This window comes from Oryctolagus cuniculus, chromosome 14 (genome assembly GCF_051225735.1).
Source record: "Oryctolagus cuniculus isolate XC-2025 breed Fujian yellow rabbit chromosome 14, ASM5122573v1, whole genome shotgun sequence".
In the NCBI taxonomy this organism is placed as follows: domain Eukaryota; kingdom Metazoa; phylum Chordata; class Mammalia; order Lagomorpha; family Leporidae; genus Oryctolagus; species Oryctolagus cuniculus.
Window position 1 is genome coordinate 69,523,897 of NC_142880.1, and position 25,323 is coordinate 69,549,219.

General features: G+C 35.9%; 1 protein-coding gene across 3 annotated transcripts in view; it reads right to left on the bottom strand.

The window, feature by feature from the left end:
- Positions 1–25,323, bottom strand: part of FGF10 (fibroblast growth factor 10) — a 93,416-nt gene that overhangs the window by 25,270 nt on the left and 42,823 nt on the right. Inside the window, exon 2 of one of the 3 annotated variants that reach the window (XR_016220742.1) lies at positions 21,181–21,301. The exons of the other annotated variants lie outside the window; for them this stretch is intronic. The gene's annotated coding sequence lies outside the window, so the exon portion shown is untranslated. The remainder of the gene's footprint in view (positions 1–21,180; positions 21,302–25,323) is intronic. 3 annotated transcript variants of the gene reach the window in all.

Here is a 25,323-nt window from a genome sequence, read left to right on the forward strand (position 1 = left end):
CAACACACATTCATTTTTGCCTATCAGTAAAGTATACAGCTAGCAGTTTGGACAGCACATTGAAAGGAGTAATTTTATAGAAATTAATGTAGAGAGGTTTCCTGATACTAAAAGATAGTATTTTGAGAAAGTTTCAAAACAAAGATCAAAATTGGAAGGGTTGACCTTCAAGCACAGGCAACTTGGGTAAAGCAATTTGAGTTCAGATACATCCTAAAAATATTATTACCTTAACCACATGTGGAGAGAGAATACTACCCCTTTTTCAATGAGATGCAACAGCAGGTAGATACTAGAATCCAACTTACATGTTTTATTGATTTTTTAAATTATATATAGAAAGTGGAATATTGGATAAGATTTGTGTAATGTGTGGTGAATACTTTTGTTGTATTCACTAAGTTTTGAGTTGATAAACTATCTATGAAGAGATTCCAAGATAGAGTGAGTTCTACTTGACACATCATGGCTTATGTCTATATGGTGAGCAAAGCCTAGAATTATCTCAGTATCACATTTCATTTAAAAACAAGGCTTAAATTGTTTTAAAATAGTGTGTCCTTGAGAAAGCTCATATGTTCTTTAAGAAGAAATACAATTTAGCTGATCTAAGCTTAAAAGTGAAAGTTGATTTGGATAAGGAGAACATTTTATGTATGTGTTGGTCCCAAATAATCAACAAAAAAAGCTTAGGAGAGCTTTAAAAACAGAAAGAGCTGAGTCCAGAAAAAAGCTGTGTATCTTCTGTATACACAGAAAAAAGCTGTGTATACACACACACATATACGTTATTTCATATTCATCTTGATGCATATCTTAGCAACTGTTAAAAACAAAATTCATTATGTTGAAACTTCAAATCTTAAGAGTAGATGATAGATTACAACTACTATATATTTGAGTTTTCATGCATATACACATTTCTGGGATCCATATTGAAGATGAAACAGAGGAAGACAAAAACTAAGTTAATGGAGAAAAATCACTGAAATAAGATTAGTGGACTGACTTGACTCTGTATTTTCCTAACTAAAAATGTATCAAAACTGTGCTAATTATGAAAATCTTAACTTTGCTCAATTCAAATTTTTTCCAAAGCTGTTAATTTTAAAAAATTTATAAGAAAAAAATAGTTATCTTTAATTTCCTTGTGTTGTATGTAGATTTACCTAGATAAAAATTCATAATATTGTTTTGTCAAGAAGTGTTTCCATTTCCATTTATTTTTCAAAATCTGAGAGCATTTCCTTCTAAAATATATTTTTACATATAACAAATTACAAAAATCAATTTAAATGGTCTTGCTCATTCGTGACTAGTTTATAAAGCATTGCCAGTTCTAATTATCAAATTCAACTTAAGTAAAATAACTCATAATAATGTACAATGATTAAAATTTTGGTGCATGGATAAGGCATGGGGAAAACATAAGCTAGAAAAGACTGGACAAATTTGGAAATAATTGCAAATTGTCATCACAATGGAAAAACACAATTCTAGGTAAAGTGGTTGGCTTTTTAATAAGTCAGGGTAATAAATTATTAGAAACAACTGTAAAGAAGAATGCCCGACATTCAATAGTTTCATATTATTTGATTTTTACTGCAAATGTTTCCTCTTTTCCGCTAATTCTAGAATATCAGGAAAAAAACAATCTAATTAAATTTAGTAAAAATACTGAAATATTTCAGTGCAGATTATTCTTGGGTAAGATTCAAAGTAAACCCTGCTTGTTTTCATATATGAACCTTACAAATGATGTCCTAATAGAGGTCAAATTTAGTGCGATAATTTAATTTAAGAAGAAGATATACTCAAAGTATCTATATTTTATCAAAATATATTAAAATTCAGGCCCATAGTATGTCTTAGATTTAATAGTCATTGTTATCCAATAGTAGATCGATGAATACATAGGAAAAAAACATAAAAAAATGAACCAACGGCAAAGGAAGACCTTTCTCTCTGTCTGTCTCTCTCACTGTCCACTCTGCCTGTCAAAAAAATAAATAAATAAATAAAAAATTTAAATTTACAAACTAACAAAACAAATGAAAATGGGCGCATCCTTAAAAAGCTTGAAAAATTAACTATGACAATCATGGAAATGGATCTTTAGATTAGAACTTCTGCATAGGTTAAAGCTACTGAAGAGCTAAATTTATATCATTATGCACTGACACAACAGTCAGGCATATTTTCATTTAAAAGAGAAATAATCATTATGCAGTTTTCAGATTCTTTCAAAATTTTGATCTTTGATCCCATGGCAGAATGACAATTATGATGAAGAAAGAGGAAGGAAAATTTAGCTGGAGGTAGGAAGAGATCCAACTTCTCTTTGAGTTTAGTGAAAACAAGACTTTTGTTTCTCTGTATGTGCTTCATTGGTCTCTTAGTTGATGCTGTCCTATTAGCACCTGGCCCAAAGCAGGTGCGCAGTAAATAATCATGGAACAAATTAATGAATCTATCTGAAGAAGCTCATATGCTAAGCTCTCATTTCAACTATGGTAACTTTCTTCCAGAAAAAGGAAAAGAATGGGATGAGTGCTTTTTTTCTGTTCCCCATGTTTCAATGCTCAAGCTGAAAGGGGACACTGCCAAGAGGAAAGCTACTTTCCATTGCAGGGGTCCTCTCAGCTGTGTGCCAACTATCCCCAGAATACTCAGTAGGGCAAAATCAAATGCCCTTCCCAGCCAGGTAGACAGGAGTATGGATCGGCACACCACTTCTCTCGACTCCCACTGCCCCGGTTTCTCTTCCATTCTCAGTGTAGTCTCTAACATAGAGACTGAGTTCTCACAGTATTTTGTATGTGTGTATTCTACTCAAAGCAATGAATGAGTACTCTGAAGGTGAAGTTCTGACTACTAAATGTAACTCTATGAACATCTCATTGACAATGTTAAAGGTCTTCAAAAAAATCAGAAAATATGCGTTATGAAAAAATCTGTGTGTTGGGGCTGGTGCTGCGGCACAGCGTGTTAGGGCCACGCCCTGCAGCGCCGGCACCCCATGTGGGTGAGTCCTGGATGCTCTACTTCCGATCCAGCTCTGCTATAGCCTGGGAGTGCAGCAGAGGATGGTCCAAGTCCTTGGGCGCCTGCACCCTTGTGGGAGACCTGGAGGAGGCTACTGGCTCCTGGTTTCAGATCAGCTCAGCTCTGGCCATTGCAGTCATTTGGGGAATTAACCAATGGATGGAAGATCTGTCTCTCTCGCTCTCGCTCTCTCTCTGGCTCTACCTCACTCTGTAGCTCTTTCAAATAAATAAAAATAAATCTTAAAAAAAAAAAAAGAAAAAATCTGTGTGGATTTTGAAACTCTTTGTGCACAATTTATTTTCTAATGTCATTTTCTGCAAATTTTTGAAATATCTGCATATTGGATGCTTACTGCATATAATAGCCATCTACTGAGTAGAAAGAGCTATGGTGATGTACATGCTATAAGAAGAGAAAAAGTAAAATAGAAGCCAAAGAATAGAAGCCAAAGTATAAACTATAATTATTCTGCGCAATCTTTTCCAAAAACTCCACTCACTTTAATCACACACGCACACACACACACACACACAAACACACAAAATCAAAAAGCACCACTTTGTTTCCTTTCCTTCTACACCTGTATGGTCATAAGAAGCTGTATTTTAAAAGTCCCCTAACCACAAAGCCTAATACCTCAGTCCACACCCATTTCTCCAAGGATATTAAGGTAATGAGGTCTGCTTCAAATGTCCAGATAGGAACAATTGCTTGGTGACCCTGAAATTCTGATGAATATTTTCATCTTGAGTGCGTAACAGCTTTCTGACGCAATGGGAGATCTTAGAGTTCCTCCTCCAACCATCAAACAGCCTTCTCATCCCTCTTTGTCTGCTCAGTCAGCCTTCTAACTCTGGAGAGGCTGACAGTCCTTTCCTTAGGTGGAGACAAACACTTTTAGGAAGAGTTGCAACCATTTCACACCCTTCCTCTTTCATCATCATCAGCTCCCCTTTTTATTATTTTTTTCAATTTGCCAGTAGACCCGAAGCAGCCATTCATAATTGTGTTTGTGGTACCGGGCTATGTGATCTAATTTCACAGGCTGTGCCACGTGTCTTGTCCAGTGCCATACACTTGATTTCCAAAAATAAAGCTTTAGAGATATTTCTGCAGGTGTCTCCCCACTCAGAAACGTCAAGGGCGGTGAACAATATACTGTAAAATAGTTGTACTTGAAAATTGTTTTCATTTTTTTCTCTTCCTCCTTAATTTAAACCCCTTAAAAAATATTGGCATACATGTCATGGCACTCACTGGAATCTGACAGTTTTCTTTTCTTAGTTGCCCTTGGAAACTAATCACTAAGTAAGGTGACCACACTGGAATGTCAGGGATATTTTTTACTTTGAAACTGAAGCAAAAATATTCACACTCAAACTCTTTTCATAGCAGAATTTGATGACAAATTGATTATGGGAGAAAACCTCTATGATCAGTTATTTTCTTTACAAGATATTTGCTCAGACACATTCTGTACATTTTTCTTAATCTTTAATCCAATCTCATCTTTGTTCATAAAATACTTTGTAAAAGTCTAAAAAGAGGAACACCACACAAAGAAAACTATTTCAAATGTGTTCTTATCCAGAATAATTGATTGTCATCTGAAGGTTCTTCAAAAAAGTTCATGGAAAATAGAATTAAAAGATAATGTGCATTTTCCATGAAACTTGAAGACCCTTGTATTTGGTCAATTATAGACATAAAGGTTTTTTGCTTAAAGATTTAGTTATTATTTATTTGAGAGGCAGAGTTATGGAGAGGGTGAGATGAGAGAGAGAATCTTCCATCCATTGGTTTACCCCCTAAATAGTTGCAATGGCTGGAGCTGTGCCATGCCAAAGCCAGGAGCCTGGAGCTTCTTCTGGGTCTCATATGGGTGCAGGAACCCAAGCACTCAGGCCATCCTTTGATGTTTCCCAGGTGCATTAGCAGGGAGCTGGATTGGAAGTGGAGCAGCTGGGTCTGAAACAGCGTCTAAATGGGATACTGGTGTCACAGGAGTCGGCTTAACCCACTGCATCGCAATGCTGGCCCCTGACACCGACTTTTTGCTTTTACTGGTACATCTCACTGACAAATAGGTACATCTCACTGATTTTTTTTATTTTTTTGCTTTACTATGTATTTTTTAATTGTCTGTAGAAACAGATTACTCCCTAATTGGCTCACATGTTTTGATCATAACCTTTAACTTGGCATCACTGTTTTCTATTTCATCAATATCTTGTACGTACATGATGATTTAACCAGAATTCATATGCACACGATAATTTAGATGAAAATATCACAAAGTGAGCATGCATTCAATGTCAAAAATATTTGCTTTGAAATTTATGGCTCAGACTAGGTCAGGAAAAATTACTATCTAGTCTCCAACACAAAACATCTGTTTTAGGTGGCAAAGTCTTGTCAAACCAAAGCATTCAACCCTTAAGAATGGTTAATTGGCAAGACCTTGTTGCAACTCATCTTCAGTCTCTGCTGAATCTGGGCAAACAATTGTGAATTTGCACCACATTTCTCTTCCTATAATAGGCAGCCTGGCTTTTTACAGAAACAAAGACTTCTCAGGGAAACTACCAATATTAGCTAGTCTAGGATAAACCACATTCATGGCAGTCTCCCTTGTCATTCTTGAACTGTCCTTTCATATTTATGAGCTCATACCTATTGAGTTAAATATTTTGAAAACATTTTTGCTACTTTAATGTTTATCTAATATTTATTCAAAACTGTAAGTTGTTTAATCCTTCAGTAAATAACTTTTCAACATATCTAAATATATTGCTTTTTCAAAAGAAAGTTGGTTCAAGGAGAATTATAAACAAGGTGCAAGGAGACAGTGGCAGTTGATATTCTCTTTCTCAACATATGGCTTATGTTACCATTGAGCAAATCCTCAACTTTTATCTCCAGGAGCTGTGAAGTTGACTGCTCATAAGCTCTCATTATCTAATTAATTTTTACTTAAAATTCACTTTAGTTAAGTCCAATAAGGATAGGAAGTTAGTTTCAGCTAGTGGTTCCACCTTTTACCCTACCACACATCTGGGAAATATTCAGTTTAAGATCAAGTCCAAGCCTTTTGGCATCAGCTACCTTAAAACATTAAAAAATTACCAGCAATTTGCCTGTGTTTAAGAAAACTAAAAGCATATTTGAGATAAAAATATGATTGTGGCATTAATATTACTGGCAATGATTGAGAGCTATTCTTTTATTATAATGGGGGAGAAACATAATGGCAGATGAAATAAGTAGGGAAAAGCTAAAAGGTAATACTTTTCATCTATAAGAATGCTTATGTATTTTTGGTGAATGCTAGAAATTAAGCACTTAAGTGCTACTGTTTTACTTCATGGTGATTACACTGTTATTATAGTAGAGAAAACACATACCCAGTATAAATAGTATAAAAACTATTCTATCCCTTAGGAAAATATCAAAACTCTAAATTAAACTGCTCAAAATTACAAATTAAGGATTACTAGATCAATTATCAAAACACCATTTTTTGGCAAGATTATTTAGTATTTATATAAAACAAAAAAACACAACATAAATGTTCTCTTGAGACCCTGACTTAATCTTAGTGGCTGAATTTGGCATTCATATTCTCGATGATTAAAGGTGAACTCGAGGGGAAATCAAGAACAGTTATTCCTGGTAAAACATGACAATTGGTTATGATTTCATTTATACATCAGAGTTAGTGGTAAAAGGAAAGATGGGAGAATGGGATATGTCATTCTGTGGTTTGAAGACATGACTGAAAAACTTGGGGGCTAAATTTGAATTTCTCACAATCCTCTTGTCTTTGTTAAGGTAGAAATTAAGCTATATGGGCTGGTCCTTAAACTTTATTCACTTATTTGAGGAGCTCTTTTTTGCTGGGATTATTCCATTAAGACTTTGCTTCATTACATTTTTCACTTTGGAGCTTCAGAAACTCTTAGAAACTGTTTGTAACGTATTTATCAATACCCAAATACTTATGCTCATAAACTATGTGATTTTAGTTTTCATTGAATAATTGCATTGAAAAGTAAGAGAAAGAAGAGGAAACTGAAACTTTAGCTTTTTGTGCCTCTAAGTAGAGACTCAGAAATTTTTCTCCAGCAGTTTCTGTGTTTGGTTCAATGTTTTCTAAAAGAAGAATTGACATTTATAACATTCCTTAAAAGGTCACTTTGAAGACATGTGGGTAAGTTGTACTCAGGGTGTGGTATGTACAATTAGGATTCTTTTCTCTGTAAAGCCTTGCCAGTTCTGTAGATGAATGAAGATCCACCAGCTGAGTTTTCAGGACCTTTAATATCTCTGGGTCTGACACAATTTTGTTGATCTTGTTTTGCATGCAAAAAAACATATGGGATTGAGAATTAAGAACATTTATCAACCAAACTATTATAACACACATAGCCGAAGACCACCAAGAGCAGGAATCATACTAGCATCGTGCTAAAAGGAATGTGAAAGCATGCCATGAATATTATGCTTACTCAATATTTGGTGATTGGTTGATATTTACATGTGGACACTTTGGGCTTGAGATGGAGACATCCAAGCTGTGTTCTGATGGCAATGCAGTTGAATATAAATAACCTGAAGGGGAAAAAAATAACCCTACAAATTCCTCCCTCCCCTTTTCCCCACTTCATCAGAAACAACAACTAAAGAGTATTGAACCCATCAGATGTATAAAATGCACATATGAACCCCATTTTCATAATGGAATATTCAAAAAAGTGTTTAGCATCTTGTTAAAATCTCTTTTTGCTTTTGGTAGGAACTCTTAATAGTAGTTCCAGCTTTGGCTTGGCAAACTGTAAGTTGTATGATTTTGGAGGAGTCAGTTAACCTCTTGGAGTCTCCTTCCTCATCTGTAAAATAAAGAGGTTGCCCCAGAGGTGATTATCAAAGCCTTTTCTAGCTTTACAATTCTGTGATCTAGGAACAACAGCCAAAATTACAATTTAGGATTTGGCACCTGATTTTATACTAGGCTAGTGCCATGGAACTGCTTATTTAATTAATCTCACATGTTGAATTTCTCTGTGTAACCTGCTTTGACTTTGGTTTTCCTTTAAAGGAACTAAGCACACTATCCTTTGACAACTGCAGGTGGTTCTTAAAAGAACTTTTAATCATACTTGAGAATTAAATGCATTGCCCGGTGGTACATATGTCCTACTGCCCTCTAGTGGGTGAAACCATATCTCCCTAGATCACCCTCAAAATTGGTTAAGATGGCACTTCTCAAACTTGATCTGCATAGATCACCTAGGGTAGGACCTTATTGCCTGTATTACAAACTCCCAGGCAGCTTCATTGCTGCTGGCCCTAGGACCACACTTAGAGTAGCATGAATTTAAGTGATTAATGTTCCTTGGTGCATAACTGGTTCAAGCAAGGAAGGAAACATTCGGCATGTGTTATGAAATGTTTCTAATTTGCAAAACATGAAGAAGGAAAAAAGGGAAAGAGGAGAAGAATGGGGGTGGGGGAGAAAGGAGAAAAAGCAAGTGGAAGAGGAGTAGAACAGGAAGGGACAGGAAAAGAAAGAATTAAATCCACCAAATTCAAAGGTTCATGTGGCAAAACCACATTGTTCTTGATTGTTACCAATCTCTGGAATGTTTGTTAAGTCTAGGCTTAATGCAATAGACCATACATTAGAATTTATATAGTGTTCCACTTATAGTTTATTATTTTAGTAAATATTAATTGAAAAAATGTCTTCACAAAACAATTTTATCTGAGTTGAACCAGAATCAGAATCCTTTAATTGTGTAAAAATATACATTAAACCCCATCTAGACAAAGTTTTCACCATTTTGGTGTAATTTATTAAAGAATAAGCTGTACTGATGGGACAACGAGTATATATAGCTAGATGCACCGAACTTGTACATAGTGGGAGTTCAAGATCTTTTGAGATAACAAAATTATCTAAGTTTAGCAACAATGAATAATGTATTCAAAATACTGTGCTTTGTACTGAATGTATAAACCACATAAGGAGGCCAATAGTTGTTACTTTGTCACAGGTTCATTTTACAGAGATGAAGGGAAAAAACAAAATAAACATATAATTACTTAAAATGTGGCCAAAGTCATGGGAGATGAATAATAGCTCCCATTTACAGAGTATCACTAGTGCTTGGCCAGGCACACTGTTGCTATTATGGTGATGGTTCCATTACCTACATGAAGGAGCTGAAACTGAAAGAGTTTAGAGTTAAGATCCAAACTCAAGGACCACACCAATGTGTTGGCCCTTAACTACTAGATCAGGCTATAATTCTGTTAATTTCCAAAATGCTAAGTAACTAATGAAGGGGTAACTTCTCCTCTGTGTGATTTCATTTCCACATTCTTAACAGCTGCTCCTGAATAACAGAAGATGTGAATCTGGATCTCAGCATCTTTTCATTGGCGTGCCACTCTTTATCTTCCTACTTTTCTGCTTCCAGGTAAGCCTAAATAGTCTTGAAATTGTGATGCCCCACATTTATCACCACCATCACCATCACCATCATTTTGAGTGAGGATCAAATGCCCATATTTTCCTCCTTGACCATATTATGCCTATACTCTGCAGCATCTGTTTGAAAGTACTGGTTATTTTTTTTTTCTAGCACTTCTAGAATATTATAGGTTTGTGTCTGGATTATTCATACTTCTGTTTTATAAAGATGTCTTGAAAATCCAATACCAATATAAAGATTTTCCAAGTTTACTTAAAAAGTGCCAGCCCCCTTCTCATCCTAGTGGGTATAGAGTCACTTCACGCAGGATAAACTACTCAGAATTGCCTCAGAAGCATAAGGATGGCAATGGCTTTAGAGGCCATGGTTATGAAATGTCACCAATTTGGATTGGACACCATATGCACTCACTGGTTAAGTGGGTACCTAGGCTAACACAACTGGTGATTAGCTTAGGTGAAATCTCAAACTCAAGTATTTTCATCCCAGTCTAACCTTTCTATTAGCTCTAGCAAAATTACGCTGTGGCAGAGTATCTGCCACCTGAGAAAGTAATGCTAAGAGAATATGGAACACTTTGCTTGACATCGCCCAATGAGCTGTTTTGCCTATTTCAGAAGTCAGAAAATTTTGTCTGAATCATGTTCCATCTAAGTGAAGTCTAGATAGAGGAAAAAGCACAGAGTTTATTAGCTAATTTAGGGAGGAGAATATGGACAGGCAGAACGGTAAGCCATAAAAATAGCCAAAGGTAAGCCTCAAATTTTCTTAAATCTTATATTTCTCAAACTCTCATCTCAAACTGAGAAAGGGAACTCTTTTAAACAGGATACAGCATCATTGTTACTATTATGAAACCACTTCTTCGATCCTAAAAAAAAAGAAAAGAAAAGAAAAAGAAAGCTCTAGGGTCTAATGGTATTGCTTGTGAATTTTTATTAAATTTCTTAAAACAGGTAAGCAATGCTATATTAGCAATCTCAATCTATTTTGCAAAAAAGTCACAACTCTAGTACTGAAATATGATCAAGATAACACAAAATGAAAGCTACTTTTTTTTCTAAATAAAACACAAATTATTTGAATTCAACAGTATACTACAGGAAGATACTATTATGATAAAAAATAGATATAGTTCCAAAAGTAAAATGGTAAATTTCACACAACAACACTGCTAGCTACATTTTTTGTTACTAGCAGTCAATGCTATGTAGCACTGAAGAAAAATTAGATAATCATTGAAAAATGATCGTATGACAGCATTATCTAACTAAAATACAAAAGTAATCTACTGAAACTCTTAACTGCTGTTTAAATTGGTTTAATACAGGATATTTTAAATTGATAGTTTGTGTGCCAATCAAAATTAGAAAATACAATGGTCAGAAATATGAAAAAGACAGATTTCTATATCAAAATATATATTGGAACGATTGCATCCTCATATTATATTCCTGTGTGGCTTTTATATGTCAGAGTGGAGGAAGAGACTTTAAAACATCAGTAAGTACTTCTGAGAGATGGCATTGTTGGTGATTCTTATTTACTTTGTATTCTCCTACATTTTCTACAACCAGTATTTAAAACTATTCTTTCAGAATACAAAATTGATTTTCAGAAAAGATGACTTAACAATCAAAGTTGATGGATATTAAAAGAAACAGAAATTATGAAACTCTGTAGACCTTCTAGGCCAGAGTTCCTGCAGTGGTGGGAACTCTTTTCTGTCATTTAAAGGAGATAAATGCCATATCTGCATTGAAAGATGCTGCACAGATACCATTCAGGTCAACAAAAGCATTTGTCCAGCATGTTTAGCTTTCTAAGGCTTTGATGTGTTTAAAAGATCAGCAAAGCTTTCCCCTGGTCTCCTCATTGCAGCCCAAGTACAAAGAAACATTTCTTACTAAGAGGCTAAATGGTAACAAAAGCCTCTACCTACCTTTGAATTATAAGGTAAGTGTTCCATATAACTTTATCAGAAATGCTCCAACAGCTGAGTTAAAATGCTCTATTAATTCCATCAGCTGTTATTGATCAATGTAATTTGTTCCAAGTATCAAAGACAAAAGAACAGAGACATTTTATTGTTATTCAGTGAGGAAAATAAGTAACATACAGAATTAATTAGAAAGGTGAGCTATATCTAAATTGGGATTAACTAACCAGCTACTTAATGCATTTAAAGTATGTTGCAAACATAAATTAGAATGTGGATAGACATTCATGTAAAGCCAATTCAATGAATCCAACTTCCTGTTCATTTAGAATTATGTAATTTTGCAAGCCCCTTTCCCTTTACACTTTCTTTTTAAAAGTGATCAAAACACACAATGAACATGACTTAAAGAGAGTATGTTATGAAAATGTTTAAAATATATAATCTGTCTTTAAATGAACAGATTAAAATCCAAGTGCAAAGAGTATGTTATTTAAATATTTCTTTAAGGTTTGTACATCTTAGGTTCCCAATGTTGTAAAGAGAGGAAGTGAACAGTCAAATTATTTTGGAGTTCAATAATGCAGATAAAGGTAGATTCACCCACCTTTCAAAAAATGTTGCACATATTATTTTATATTGATTTTTAACAAATGTACAAATGATAATATATGATAATATTATCCTCACAGCACAGTAAAGAAACTTTAAGAGGTTAAGAGTTATAGAAAAACAAAATAGAAAATTTAAAATATTTAGTACAGAGGCATTTATGAGTATTAAGGAAATTATCTTTCTTTATATGAATGGGCTTTGTTCTGTCACAGCAAGACCATTTTCCTTGTTCTGTATCTGCAAATGATCTAAAATGCAATGATAACCTCCCATCAACACTCTGTATGTGGAACAGTAGCCTATTAGGCCCATGCTGAGAAATTTCCACTTCTTTTTCCACTTGGAAATTCTCTGAACAGTGTCCTCTTGTCTGAAGTTTCCTCTGCTCATTTGACCCTTATCTTTAATGCCATGCTTTCTGCTCTCTGCTCCTCAGCTCTTCACCTTCCCACTTTTGACTAAACTCTTCTTCTCTTTCAGGATCCTTATTATCTCAAACAAAGGACTGGCACTTCAGGCCATCTGCCCCTGTTCCTTTCATGTTCCTATGAACACCAGTCTCTGCATCTGAACACTTAGGTCTCTAGTCTAATATACCACTCCTAGATAGGGTGCAGCCTTGCTCATTTTCCCTAACTTCTAATTTCTTGCAACACTATTTGATGAATAGTGTGTGGAAAATGTTAAGAAGTCAGGACATACAGGAGACCAGGAATCAGGAAGTTTAAAATGTAGTCATATCTCTTTGCGCATTCACCAACTGCTATCACTGCCAAAGTGGCCACAAAATTTTTCATTTCGCACATGTATACCAATTTGAACAACATGGGAGGAAAGGTTTTAATGAAGAAAGGAATACACAAAAATCACAGTAGCAGTGGAGACAAAAATAGTGGGTAGAAGGGGATAGTAGATGTTTGAATAAACAATTTGGAGGCTGAAAATGGGAAGTGGCCCAAGGAATGGGAATAATACTTCTTGGTCTTCCTTTTTTCCTACTCTCTTAAAGAATTGCCAAAGAGTTACAAACGTGAGTTAGAATCACTTTGGAATCTACTCTTGCATCCATCAAGTGCCAACTTTTACTTTTTTAATGTGTTCCCCTTTATCTCTTTCAAAAAAGCACTGACCTAAAAGCAAAATATTATGAGACCTACTAAATATTTGAAAGATAAGAACATAATATATTCAGGCATTAAAATAGGAAGTGTTAATCTGAGAACATAGTTTAATATTTCTTTATCATGATGTCTATGGGTATTGTCTTTGTAAATGTGATAATTTTACTTTTCATTATTCTGACAATATTAGCATAAACAACTGATAGCCTGCAGTATTCACTTCAGGACCGGAGATTGTTACCAGACACGAAATTCTGAAAGAAAATACCTTCTGAGAATTTAGGCTCCAATGGAATAGCTTTTGTTGATACACAGCTAGCCTTCTTTCTAGGATTTATAACCTAGTACTTTAAGTGAATTCATGAACATTAAAAAGAAAGGAGAATTGGTTAATTCCCTTTTACTTAAAAGGAAAAGAATTGGCAATTAAAGGTAGAATTACCATCCTTCAATGATACTTTCTTATATAAATTTTAGTAATTAACCTGAGAAGCACTCTAAGTTAAGAAGCAGTTTACATGGTGACTTGAAATACACTTTCTATGAAATAAAAGGAAAATATAATCTAACCAAGTCTTTCTGTGTTCAAGTTTTTCAGCATCTCTGGGGTCTGTCTGATTTCTAAGTTCCAGACTAAGTTTGTACACAATACTAGATGAAAGAGATAACAGTAAATGTTTGCAAATTGACTATTTTTTGTGTTATGTTTTGGAATGGAATTTGCTCCATTCTTATTTCTATTGTATAGTTTTACTGAGCATATCTTCTTGGAAATTTGATATATGTAATAAGTGCTGAGTTTTGCAAAAATTGGTTTTATTTAGCTGTTAAGGAATTCCTAGAAAGGCAAAATAATTTTAAAAGGCACTCAGTTCTACCTCATTAGCTCATAGATTTGATTATAGTAAAAGGTCAAATTTATATGGTTCATTGTTTTATATATCCAAATAGATGATAAATAGATAGTCTGTGCTATTCCTCTTGCCCTCTTCTCCATCATTAAACAAGAACATAAATTTTATCTGAATTTTCAAGTAAGTGCATTCTTTTAACTTACTCTGTAAAGGAGAATAATGAAATTTCTATAATGGCCCTATTGTAGACTGCCATATTGAAGACCTAAATCTACTATGGAACTGCTATTGTGTTTAGCACTGCTATAGGATCCAAATGTAAGAACAAGAACATTCCTAAATAAGACCTACAATAATTAAGGAAAAATCATGGGACAGTGGATTGACAACAAAGTTTAAGTTGGGTAGACTTCCTTTTACTCTTTTGGATGATTTTGAACAAACCCACTTAATAAGGATTATATAAGGAATAATTTATTTAATGTATAGAAAGTGTTCAACAAATGCTGCCTACTCATTTTTACATCCTAACTGGCAGGCTGGAGTTCCATCCAGATCTCTCACATGGGTATAGGGGCCTAAGGACTTGGGCCACCTTCCTCTGCTCTCCCAGGTGCATTAGCAGGGAACTGGATTGGAAGTGGAGCAGCCGGAAATCCAGCCTGTGCTCATATGGGATGCCTACACTGCAGGTGGCGGCTTAACCTGCTAAGCCACAACGCTGACCCCATGTATGTAACTTGTAATAAGCCCATTATATCATCAATATTTGTAAACTTAAAACTTTCTTGAATTCAGAGAATTTATATTTTTAGTTCATGCTATCTTTTGCTACTTAATCTTCATGAGCATCATAGGTGAATCAAAGGCCACTTATGAGGTGCCACTTACGTATTATTTACTAAAGGATAGGAAGAAGCAAAAGTCACACTAGCACCTGGACCATGTTCTGAATTCAGCTACTGAAATTCATAAAACATTGTGTTAGACACATTTTGTCAAAGGACAAAACAATTTGGGAAAAAATTAATAAATATTTGATACAGAGGTCCTGAATTAATGTCATATATCCATTACCAAATAAGTTGTATAAATAATAACTTCTATAGGAGTTCAAAGAACCAGGAACTTTGGAGTTGGAAAGTTAAGAATTTATGGGAAAAAGCAGAATTCGTTATTCAAAATATTTACTGACTGCCAGCTATAGGCCAAGCACTGTAGTGCTTGAGGGAGCCAAGGGACTTCAGCAGTGAAGAGAATGAAAATATTCTGGAAATTCCTTATAATCTTGTCCACTCTAAAGTCTATCTACCCTTCTTGTAATCACTGATAATCTTCGACATTTCAGAGATCTGAGTTTGGGAATGCTACACCCACAAGAGCCCACGGACACTGCCAAACTTGTAGATGTCAATCTCTCTCTCTCTTTTCAACGTGTAAGTGGAATCTAGAACATCAAGCCAATTCTAGCATGATGAAGAGTCTCCAGCTTTTCTACTTCATGTACTAGCCCTAAAGCGCTCATCTTCTTCCCCAAGGACATGACATAATTTGGTAGCATCTCATTAGCTTGATAATAATTTCCTTCTCAAAGGCAGGGAAGAAACATCTCCAGAAATACATACAGATTCACATGAGGCAGGTGGAGTGTGGTACATCTACATGAGCAAATAAAAGCAACTAGTCTAGAGGTTAGATTTAATAATAGGAGTTTTCATTACAAGATTTTTATTCATTTAAAGGCTCTACTTAAAAATGAATCTTTCCATTTAAAGCTTAACTTTATATATAGGCTATGTACAAAATACTTATTCCTCGTTCTAATAGATGTTACAAAGCCTTATACAATCTTATGAGCTGACAAAGGAAAGAAGAACCAACACAATCATCACTTACATTGGATCCTTAAAGTCTAAAGATCCTTTCTGTCTACTCCTATTGCCCCTGCTAAGTCACAAAAAACACAACAGAAGGTCCTGCAACAGTTGACGATATTCTCCAGTTTTATCCACATTTAACACAAACTCTCTGCTTGGAAATTTTATATTAAAACACTATCTCCTAAAATTCGGGACACATGACGTTCAAAATGTTACATGATAGGTGACAGGGTACAAGGGATGCTTCTGAGGTAACACCTAGACATGACATGCAAAGACATTCCAGCACTTATTGCTTTTCACTCTTCTGATTATGTCAAGGAAAGTCTATTTAGTGCTAATATGTCTTAGAAACATTGTAACAAATGAAATCTGAGGCCCCAAATTCAGATCCTTTTGCTAAAGCACAGGATATAGCTAGAATTTAATTACAGTCTTATTTATTTATTTTCAATAAATTTAATTATTTGTGGTAAAATATTGGCTTTCCATTTATGAAAGTGATATGATAATGGCAATTTTTTAAAGTTAAAATGAGTAAATTTAAAGAACAACGCTTGGTGCATAATAGGATAGTGGCCAGATATGACAAAATGTGCAGCAATGTCATTTGAATGGCTGGCCAATAAAAATGCATGCTGTGCATCCAGACAGATGAAGGCATAGCTGAAACCAAAGAGGTGGACAGATGTGAATTCAGACACAAGAACAAAGCAAACTGAATGGCCAGAGAGCAGTCAGGAGAGCAAAGGGATTCCATAGAGAAAAGTAAGACAGGTGACACTGAAAATACAGAAAAACTATCAGCTCAAAGGCAAGCTACTTTCCAACCTCTAATACGTCACTGCATTCATTGCCATAATCTAACTTTAGGGCGTGCTGAACTTCCTGCCTGCATGTGGATAAATTCCCGCACATAATGACCCAAGTTTGATTAAAGATAAACTGTTAGGAGAATTGCATTTGTAGCAATTGCACTTGTCACTAAGTTGCTATAAAACCATAAAATTTATCATTTGACAATTACTGAAAACATTAAATGAGAGTTTTTTTCTTTTCTAAATTTCAAACACACAGTAAAAATGTCAGATTTGAGCTGAATTATAATTTGGGCGAAAGTTAAACCTCTGTTTAACCCAAATTAGGGATTTACTGAATTTTTAAACAACTCTTACCCATTTATGCTTCCAGAGACAAATATTTTGTATTTCCAACACTTGGGATTGAGAGAGTGCAAGCCTTCCTTCAAGATCATTTTCTGTGGAACATTTGCTAATAATAACAGTAAGCTTCAGCATTGTTCTGAGTTTATGGTATGCACTGGGTCAGTGGTTTCTAGGGGTCAATAAAGGAAAGGAAGTGTTTGGATTTTCAAAGGATTTCGTTTGAAAAATAACTTTTTGACTTTGGGTGAAAGCACTGGTACATTCTTAGGAAATTCCCTAATCTAGGCTTCATGTGGTAGATACGATTGTCTGTGGACTCTTTTTCATATTGTATATGGCCATCAATCTGTGGCCACCAATCTCTGAACATGTTCTCTGGAACATGGTTGGCTGTCTCTCCTCTTAAAAACAAATTTCCTTTGGCCTCAAGTTTTTCTCCGAGTTTCTGCCCATTTTTGTTTTTTGTTCCCTATTTCAGAAAAACAAAAGTTCTCTAATGTGAAATCTCCCTTGTCCCACTTTTCAATCTTTTCCTCATAAAGCTGGACTTCACTTCCCTTTCATTAGGCATCAAAAATTCCCATGTTGCTAAATTCCAATGATCTTTGTTCATCTTCCTCTTCCTTTCAGTGGCACTCGGTATGGTTGATTCTCCATGCATCTGCAAACAGTTTTCTCACCTGTCTTCAGAGGTACCACACACTCTTTTGACTTTGTTGCTAAACTTTGATACTCCTTCTAAGTCATTTTTCTATCATATTCCCTAGCTCTCCTCCACATGGAAATGCTGGGTTGATTTTGGACTCAGGCCCAAGTGCTCTATCGTCTCCACAAGGATTTCTGTTTCATGACTTAAATGCTATGCATACATTGACCTTTCTCTCTGTCTCTCTCTCTCACTGTCCACTCTGCCTGTCAAAAAAAAAAAAAAATTCTATGCATACATGAATGACTCTTCCCTAATTTATAAATCTCCAGCTACTTAAAAATTGTCATTGCAATTTTTTTTTTGACAGGCAGAGTTAGACAGTGAGAGAGAGAGACAGAGAGAAAGGTCTTCCTTTTTCCATTGGTTCACCCCCCAAGTGGCCACTACAGCCAGCGCGCTGCACCAATCCAAAGCCAGGAGCCAGGTGCTTCCTCCTGGTCTCCCATGTGGGTGCAGGGCCCAAGGACCTGGGCCATCGTCCACTGCCTTCTTGGGCCACAGCAGAGAGCTGGACTGGAAGAGGAGCAACCAGGACAGAATCCAGCACCCCAACCGGGACTAGAACCCGGGGTGTCGGTGCAGCAGGCGGAGGTTTAGCCTAGTGAGCCGCGGCGCCAGCCATCATTGCAATTTTAATCATGAGCTTAAATATTCCTCAAATTAGCTGATTTGTCCTGCTAAAGCTGTCTGTTGTCCTATTGGTTTCTTCATCTATGCACAAAATAAATATCATTCACTGCTTCTCCTTCTCTCCTTCTGTACCTCCCACTGCCATTTTCAGGCAGGTATGAAGACTTATTCCACCTCCACAATGTGTCTTGACTCTATCTCTTCTCTATAGCGCCACTGTTAGTGCTATCTGACAGCATCATTTTTTTCACCTGCATAATGTTTTCATTTTTTTTCCTCCTCTTGTCCCCAAAATCACCAAAGTTAATTTTGAAAGAAACTTAAAAATTATATCATGCCATTCACCTACATCAGTCCCTTCACTGGCTTCCCATGATGTTAGAGTAAGTGTCAGATTGCCAAGAATGGCCTACTTTTTATACAGTCAACTTATTACACTTCTCCCACCTCTCTGTATCCTCACACAACGTTCTCCAACCCAGCTGATGTTCCTCCTGTGTTCCTGAACATATCGACTTCATTCTTCAGTTCTCAAGGACCATGTGCAAGTTTTCTTTTCTTGATTGTGATATGGCTTGCTCAACCCCATCATTCAGATCTGAATGCTACTATCATCTCCCCATAAATAAGTGATCTGACATAAATAATGTTGTAAGTTATGTAACTATTAAGCACTTAAAATACAGTTAGTAGTCACTTAATAAATATTTGTGGATGAAATGGATTGATGAATGAATGTATGATCCATCCCACCATGGCTAGGTGAAGTTAGCATTGTGTAATAGTATCTCTGATTTAGTCCTCTCTCGCTTCACTCAAAGATCCTTCCTGTCACTGCTGAAGTGATCACTCTGAGTTACATCTGTGATCATCACACTGTCCTATTTGAAACACTTGGAACTTTATGTCATTCTCATGAGGAAGTGTGAACATACCTTTATCATGTGACAACTTCTGCTTTGACTGGCTCAACCTGTATCACATTGTGTACTCTTCTGTAATAATGATGTAAATACAGTTTTTCACAGATTTTCAGCCAGTGTGAACAATACTTCTCTTCATGTTTGGCAAACTCCTTTCCATCCTTCATAAATCTAAAGGACTGTTCTGCATGATGATTCTTTGCGGGTCAGTAGTCCTTATCTAAGAATGTTTTGAACATTTTTTGTACCTTGCCTATACACTGTTTGCTGTAAGAATAAATCATATTGATTGTAGAGACTGTGACTTACTTTCTAACCTTAACACTGAGCAAAAGGTCTAGTTGTAGCAAATAGTAAGTGCCCAATCAGTAATTGCCAATTAAACTCAGCTCATGCCCTTATAGCAGGATTCTATTGTACTGGTTCAAGATATGTATTGGTCTTATAAAAAATTTCTTTTCTTCCATTTTCCTTACATAGAAAAAATTTTAGTGTCTGAGTAATATGACTTTTATGTTGGGACCATGTTATATTTTTATTTAATTTAAAAGATCTCTTCCATGCAATAATTCTGTGGTATGTCATTTTATACTGTCATAATTTGGTATGGAAAGCAAAGAGAACATTCCTGAGTGAAAATATTTAATAAATATGAGGATGGTTAACAGAAGTTCCAAAAGACTCCACCTGCTTTCTAGCTATACCAAGCACAACATGGTTAATAAGACAGTAATAGATGTGCAGCCATTCTTTAAGAAAATGTCTTTGCTGTTCTGAAGACCTATGCATTTAAAGATGGGCTAGCCATGAGTTATCAAAAATATAATTTTCTTTTAGGAAACCACTGGCAATAGTGGGATGAAATATTCTATAAGTATTAAACAAAGTTAATGCTAATAAAACTTACTAATGGAATGGTCTTGCCATAAATGGAAGCAGAACTAGGGATAGAAGAAAGGGCACTTAACATGGGATCTGGATTTTATAATCCTTCTGACACTAATTGTGCATATTTGTGTTCACCAGACCCTCTGAGCCGTAAAGAAAGTTCAGTGCAAGTTTCTATCACTCCCATCCCAGATAAGATGGAACCTGTAGTCCTTCCCATTATCTCTGCTCCAAGGAGCAGATTGCCAGATTCAGTGTATAAAAATACAGAATGCCCAATTAAATGTGAATTTCAGATAAACAAAACATGGTTTTGTATTTTAAGTGCATGTATGTTCTATGCAATATTTAAGACATATTTACACTAAAATCATTCATTGTTTATCTGAAATCCATATTCATCTGAAAGTTCTGCCTCTTTATCTGACAACCCTAAACGAGGAGGAGGCTGGGAGGTGGTGACTTACACTTCTCCTCATCGCTTTTGGCTCTAAGTTCTCGCTTAACCTAAATGCTCAGTTTTAAGTGTAAACTAAACATTTATTCTCACTTTCCTTGACTCTTCTCTTCTTTATGTTCTGTGTTAGTTGTGAAACAAGGCTTATTTTCTGCAAAGTTCCCTCCAAAACTCATCTGTCGCTTTGCTGAATTAGCAGACTTTAACATTCGTAACTACAGAGGAGATATAGATCATGCGAGTATGAATACCTTAAGATCATGCGAGTATGAACACTTTAAGATAACTGAAAGATGTGCCTACTTTGCAGAGTACTTTGATCATACTTGCTGGCCTGCTCTCACTTTCCTACCATGAGCAAATACTGCACTACTTGTTTCCACAATCTTTTGCCTCCTTCTGTCTTGTTTCACTCTCTTTTTCATTTCTTTAACCTTTTCTCTTTCTACTTACCTCAGTATCCAGAGGTCTATTAAGTTCACATGCAAAGCAATTTAGCTATCTCTTCTTTTTCACCACCGCTTCACAAATTAAGTTCTTCATGTCCTTAATTTTTTAACAGTGATAATTCTTCCTTAAGAGAAAGGAAAAACATTTCCTTTTTATATATTCAGAAACACTGGGAGATATATACATATATATCTCATATATATGTAATATATATCAGCATTTCTGAAACTATATGTATTTCAATGATATTGATGAAGTTATTTTGTTTCTGTTGTTTGAATATAGTTCTTTATTTTGAAATGAATGTTAGTTTTGGCCTAGTGAGTTTGAGTCATATTTTGTTGTAAAAATAGTTTGACATTCTAATTTTGCTGTAGTTAAATATCTTTAGAAAGAAAACTGAACATCTGTTTAGGAATATCTGCTAATAACTTTAAAACTTCTAATACTCTTTGTCCTAAAATGTTGACTTTTAGAAAAACATTTGAAGACAATGATTCTGAGTGGTTAAGATCATAGACTTTAAAATCGGGTTCAAATTTTACTTTTACCACTTAGCAGCCATTGAAAATCTGTCTCATTTGTTTATTTGAAAAGTGAGATAATAAGAATACTAAAGTAATAGGATTATTGCTATTAGTTTAACCAACAATATGTATATCTTCTAACTATATACAATGGACATATATTATATGCATAAATGATTACTGAAAGTACAATATGGGTATAAGTCAGAATATTGTAAGAATTTTAAATTGATATTTTAATCAAATTTAAAGTAATCCATAAGAAAATAAAAACTATAATCAAACAGAATATATTTTATACAACATTGTATCCACTCAGAGTATCCACATAATATAGAATTATATAATCATAGAAAAAAATTTGCCAATATAGAACAGTATTCAATTATTATATTGTATATATCTAAAATTCAAAAATTATTTAAAGTAGATAAATATCTTTTAGTTGAAATTGATTTTCTCCAATCAGACTGCTTACTTTGGCATTGTTAAATGAATAAAAATAGTTAATTCTGTTTAGCCCTCATCAAAATTCCACTTCTTCTGAATCTAAAATAATCCCACCCTCCTTCTTTAAGCAGAATGTGATAATCTTATCACATGAATTTCTTATGTATTTCATTCAGATACCATAATCAGTCACACAAAGAACACTTTAGACACGTGACAAAGTGGAGTGTTTGATTTAGTTGCTAACCTGTCAGTTAGGAGACCCACATCCCATATCAGAGCCTGGGTTGAACTTCTGGATCTGGTTCCCTATTCCAATTTTCTGATAATGAAACCTTGGGAGACAACAATTGATGGATCAAGTGATTGCATCCCTGTCACTCATGTGGGAGAGACGTGGAGGGAGTTCCTGGCTTGCAGCTTTGACTCAGTGCTAACCCAGCCATTGAAGAACCTGGAAGAGCGAGTCAGAGGATAGGAGTTCTATTTCTCTGTCTCTGTTTCTCAAATTTAAAAAGTTTAAAAAAAAGAAATGAGAATGTGTATCAATTTTCTTATGTACAGGAGTTGCTTAAAACATCTGGCAATAGGTGAACAACAGAATACATCAATGATTAGTTCCTGATAATTAGAGATGGCTCAGTAAAAGATTGTGTTCTATGATTTATCCCATTTGATATGACCTAATTTCCTTTTTAACAGTTCAGTGGCTTTCCAAAGATTTGAAAACAGAAAAGTCTCTGAGAATTTGAGAGCTTTAAGTGAAGCTTAAGTTAGAAAAACAAGTTAATTCTGTTTAGCCCATATTAAAACTATCAATCAAAAAAATGTTTGTTTAATTTAACAGAGAAACATGTTACAATGTGAATTTTTTCCTCTGAAACTCAGAAATGCATGTTTTCCAAAGCATCCTCGATATTGGCATCTTATTTGCTTAAAAGAGGAAAACGTCCAGATTACCTTCAACTAATCTCTATACTAACATTTCTATTTGTATTTAGCTGCTAGCATGGGGTTGAACCATGTGAAATTTACATTTTTTAGGATAAATTTGCAGAAGTATAGTTGTTAGTATATGATTTGATGTAATAATTTATACCAAAGATATACAATAGGCATGTTCCTCTCTTCAAGTTAAAAACACACATACAAACACACAATCTAGCTCTAAGAATTTACTGACTTATCTGGATCTTTTACTTTGAAGTCTGGATTTTACAAGTGGGAACAGTGTTTTAATTTGAACGGAGTGGTCAGTAGTAAAAGCTGATAGATATTAAAAATCAATCAGTTATGCTATTATTAGGGATTCCATCTCATAGTAAGGAGAACCAAATATTAATTACAAATTACAAGCATAGTACATTAAAGAGGGGTATATATGGGGATTCACTGACATGTAGGCAGTTTACTGTCATCTAGCAACAGGCTACAACATCAGGGCTGATAAAAAGGGCGGGGGGGGCTGGCGCTGAAGCACTGGCATCCCATATGGACACCAGTGCTAGTCCCAGCTGCTCCTTTTCCGATCCAGCTCTCTGCTATGGTCTGCAAAAGCAGCAGAGGATGGCCCAAGTCTTTGGGCCCCTGCACCCATGTGGGAGACCTGGAAGAAGCTCCTGGCTCCTGGCTCCTGACTTTGGATCAGAGTGAACCAATGGACGGAAGACCTCTCTCTCTCTCTGTGTGTGTCTCTACGTCTCTCTGTAACTCTTTAAAATAAGCAAAAATAAATCTTTTAAAAAAAATGATGCCGGCGCCGCAGCTCAACAGGCTAATCCTCCGCCTAGCGGCCCCAGCACACCAGGTTCTAGTCCCGGTCGGGGCACTGGATTCTGTCCCGGTTGCCCCTCTTCCAGGCCAGTTCTCTGCTGTGGCCCGGGAAGGCAGTGGAGGATGGCCCAAGTGCTTGGGCCCTGCACCCCATGGGAGACCAGGAGAAGCACCTGGCTCCTGCCATCGGATCAGCGGGGTACGCCGGCCACAGCGCACCAGCCGCGGCGGCCATTGGAGGGTGAAACAACGGCAAGAGGAAGATCTTTCTCTCTGTATCTCTCTCTCACTATCCACTCTGCCTGTCAAAAAAAAAAAAAAAAGAATAAAATAAATAAATAAATAAATGATAACATCATGACACCGATCCAATTAGCAGAGTGAGGGCTCTGAGGGACTTTTCTGATGTTTTGCATGCAAAAGGGCAGGGTGCTGTTAAAATCTGTTGTCACAGCTCAGTCATTCAGTTAAAGATCAGCTTGGATAAATATAAAAACTGCAACAGAAAGAACTCATGCCTGGTCTTCCCTACCTCCAAAGGCAGCACCAGTACATGACATAACCCTTACCTGGAACTTTTGACAAACTGTGTTCTTATATTTGAGAAACAAAACATCAACTGTGCATTTCAGGAAATGTATCTTCTACTCAGCTCATGGCAAAAACAAAACAAAACAAAACAAAAATAAAAAACCCACTGAGCCAACTAATTTTAGAGAGGCAATCTAACATACAAGAAGAGCCAATATGGTATTCCCAGACCTATACACTTGTGTTAACTTAAGTGTTCTGGGTTGGTTCAGTTGGTTGGTCGGTTGGTTTGGTTTGGTTTGGCAGATGGACAAACACAGAAAGATCCTATTTCCTGATTTGCTCCCCAAAGACCTGTAGTGGCTGGGTCTGGTCCACAGCTAAAGCCAGGAGCCAGGAATTCAATACAGGCATCCCACATGGGTGGCAGGAACCAGATTACTTTAGCCATCACCACTGCCTTCTAGGGCTTGCATTGGCAGGAAGCCAGAGTCAGGAATCAGGCGCCAGAGGCAGGAATTGTCCCCTGGTACACAGATGAGTGATGGAGGTGTCTTAACCAGCCTCTTAAACAATAGGCCAATTGCCCTCCATCCCTGCCTTCTACCCCAGTATTTTTTTTTTTTTTAGAGATTTTATTTATTTATTTGAGAGGTAGAGTTACAGAGAGTTAAAGGGAGAGACAGAGAGAAAGGTCTTCTATCCACTGGTTCACTCCCCAAATGACCACAATGGCCGAAGCTGTGCCGATCCAAAGCCAGGAGCCAGAAGCTTCATCCCATATGGGCGCTGGTTCAAGACCTGGCTGCTCCATTTCCAATCTAGCTCTCTGCTATGGCCTGAGAAAGCAGTGGGAAGACGGCCC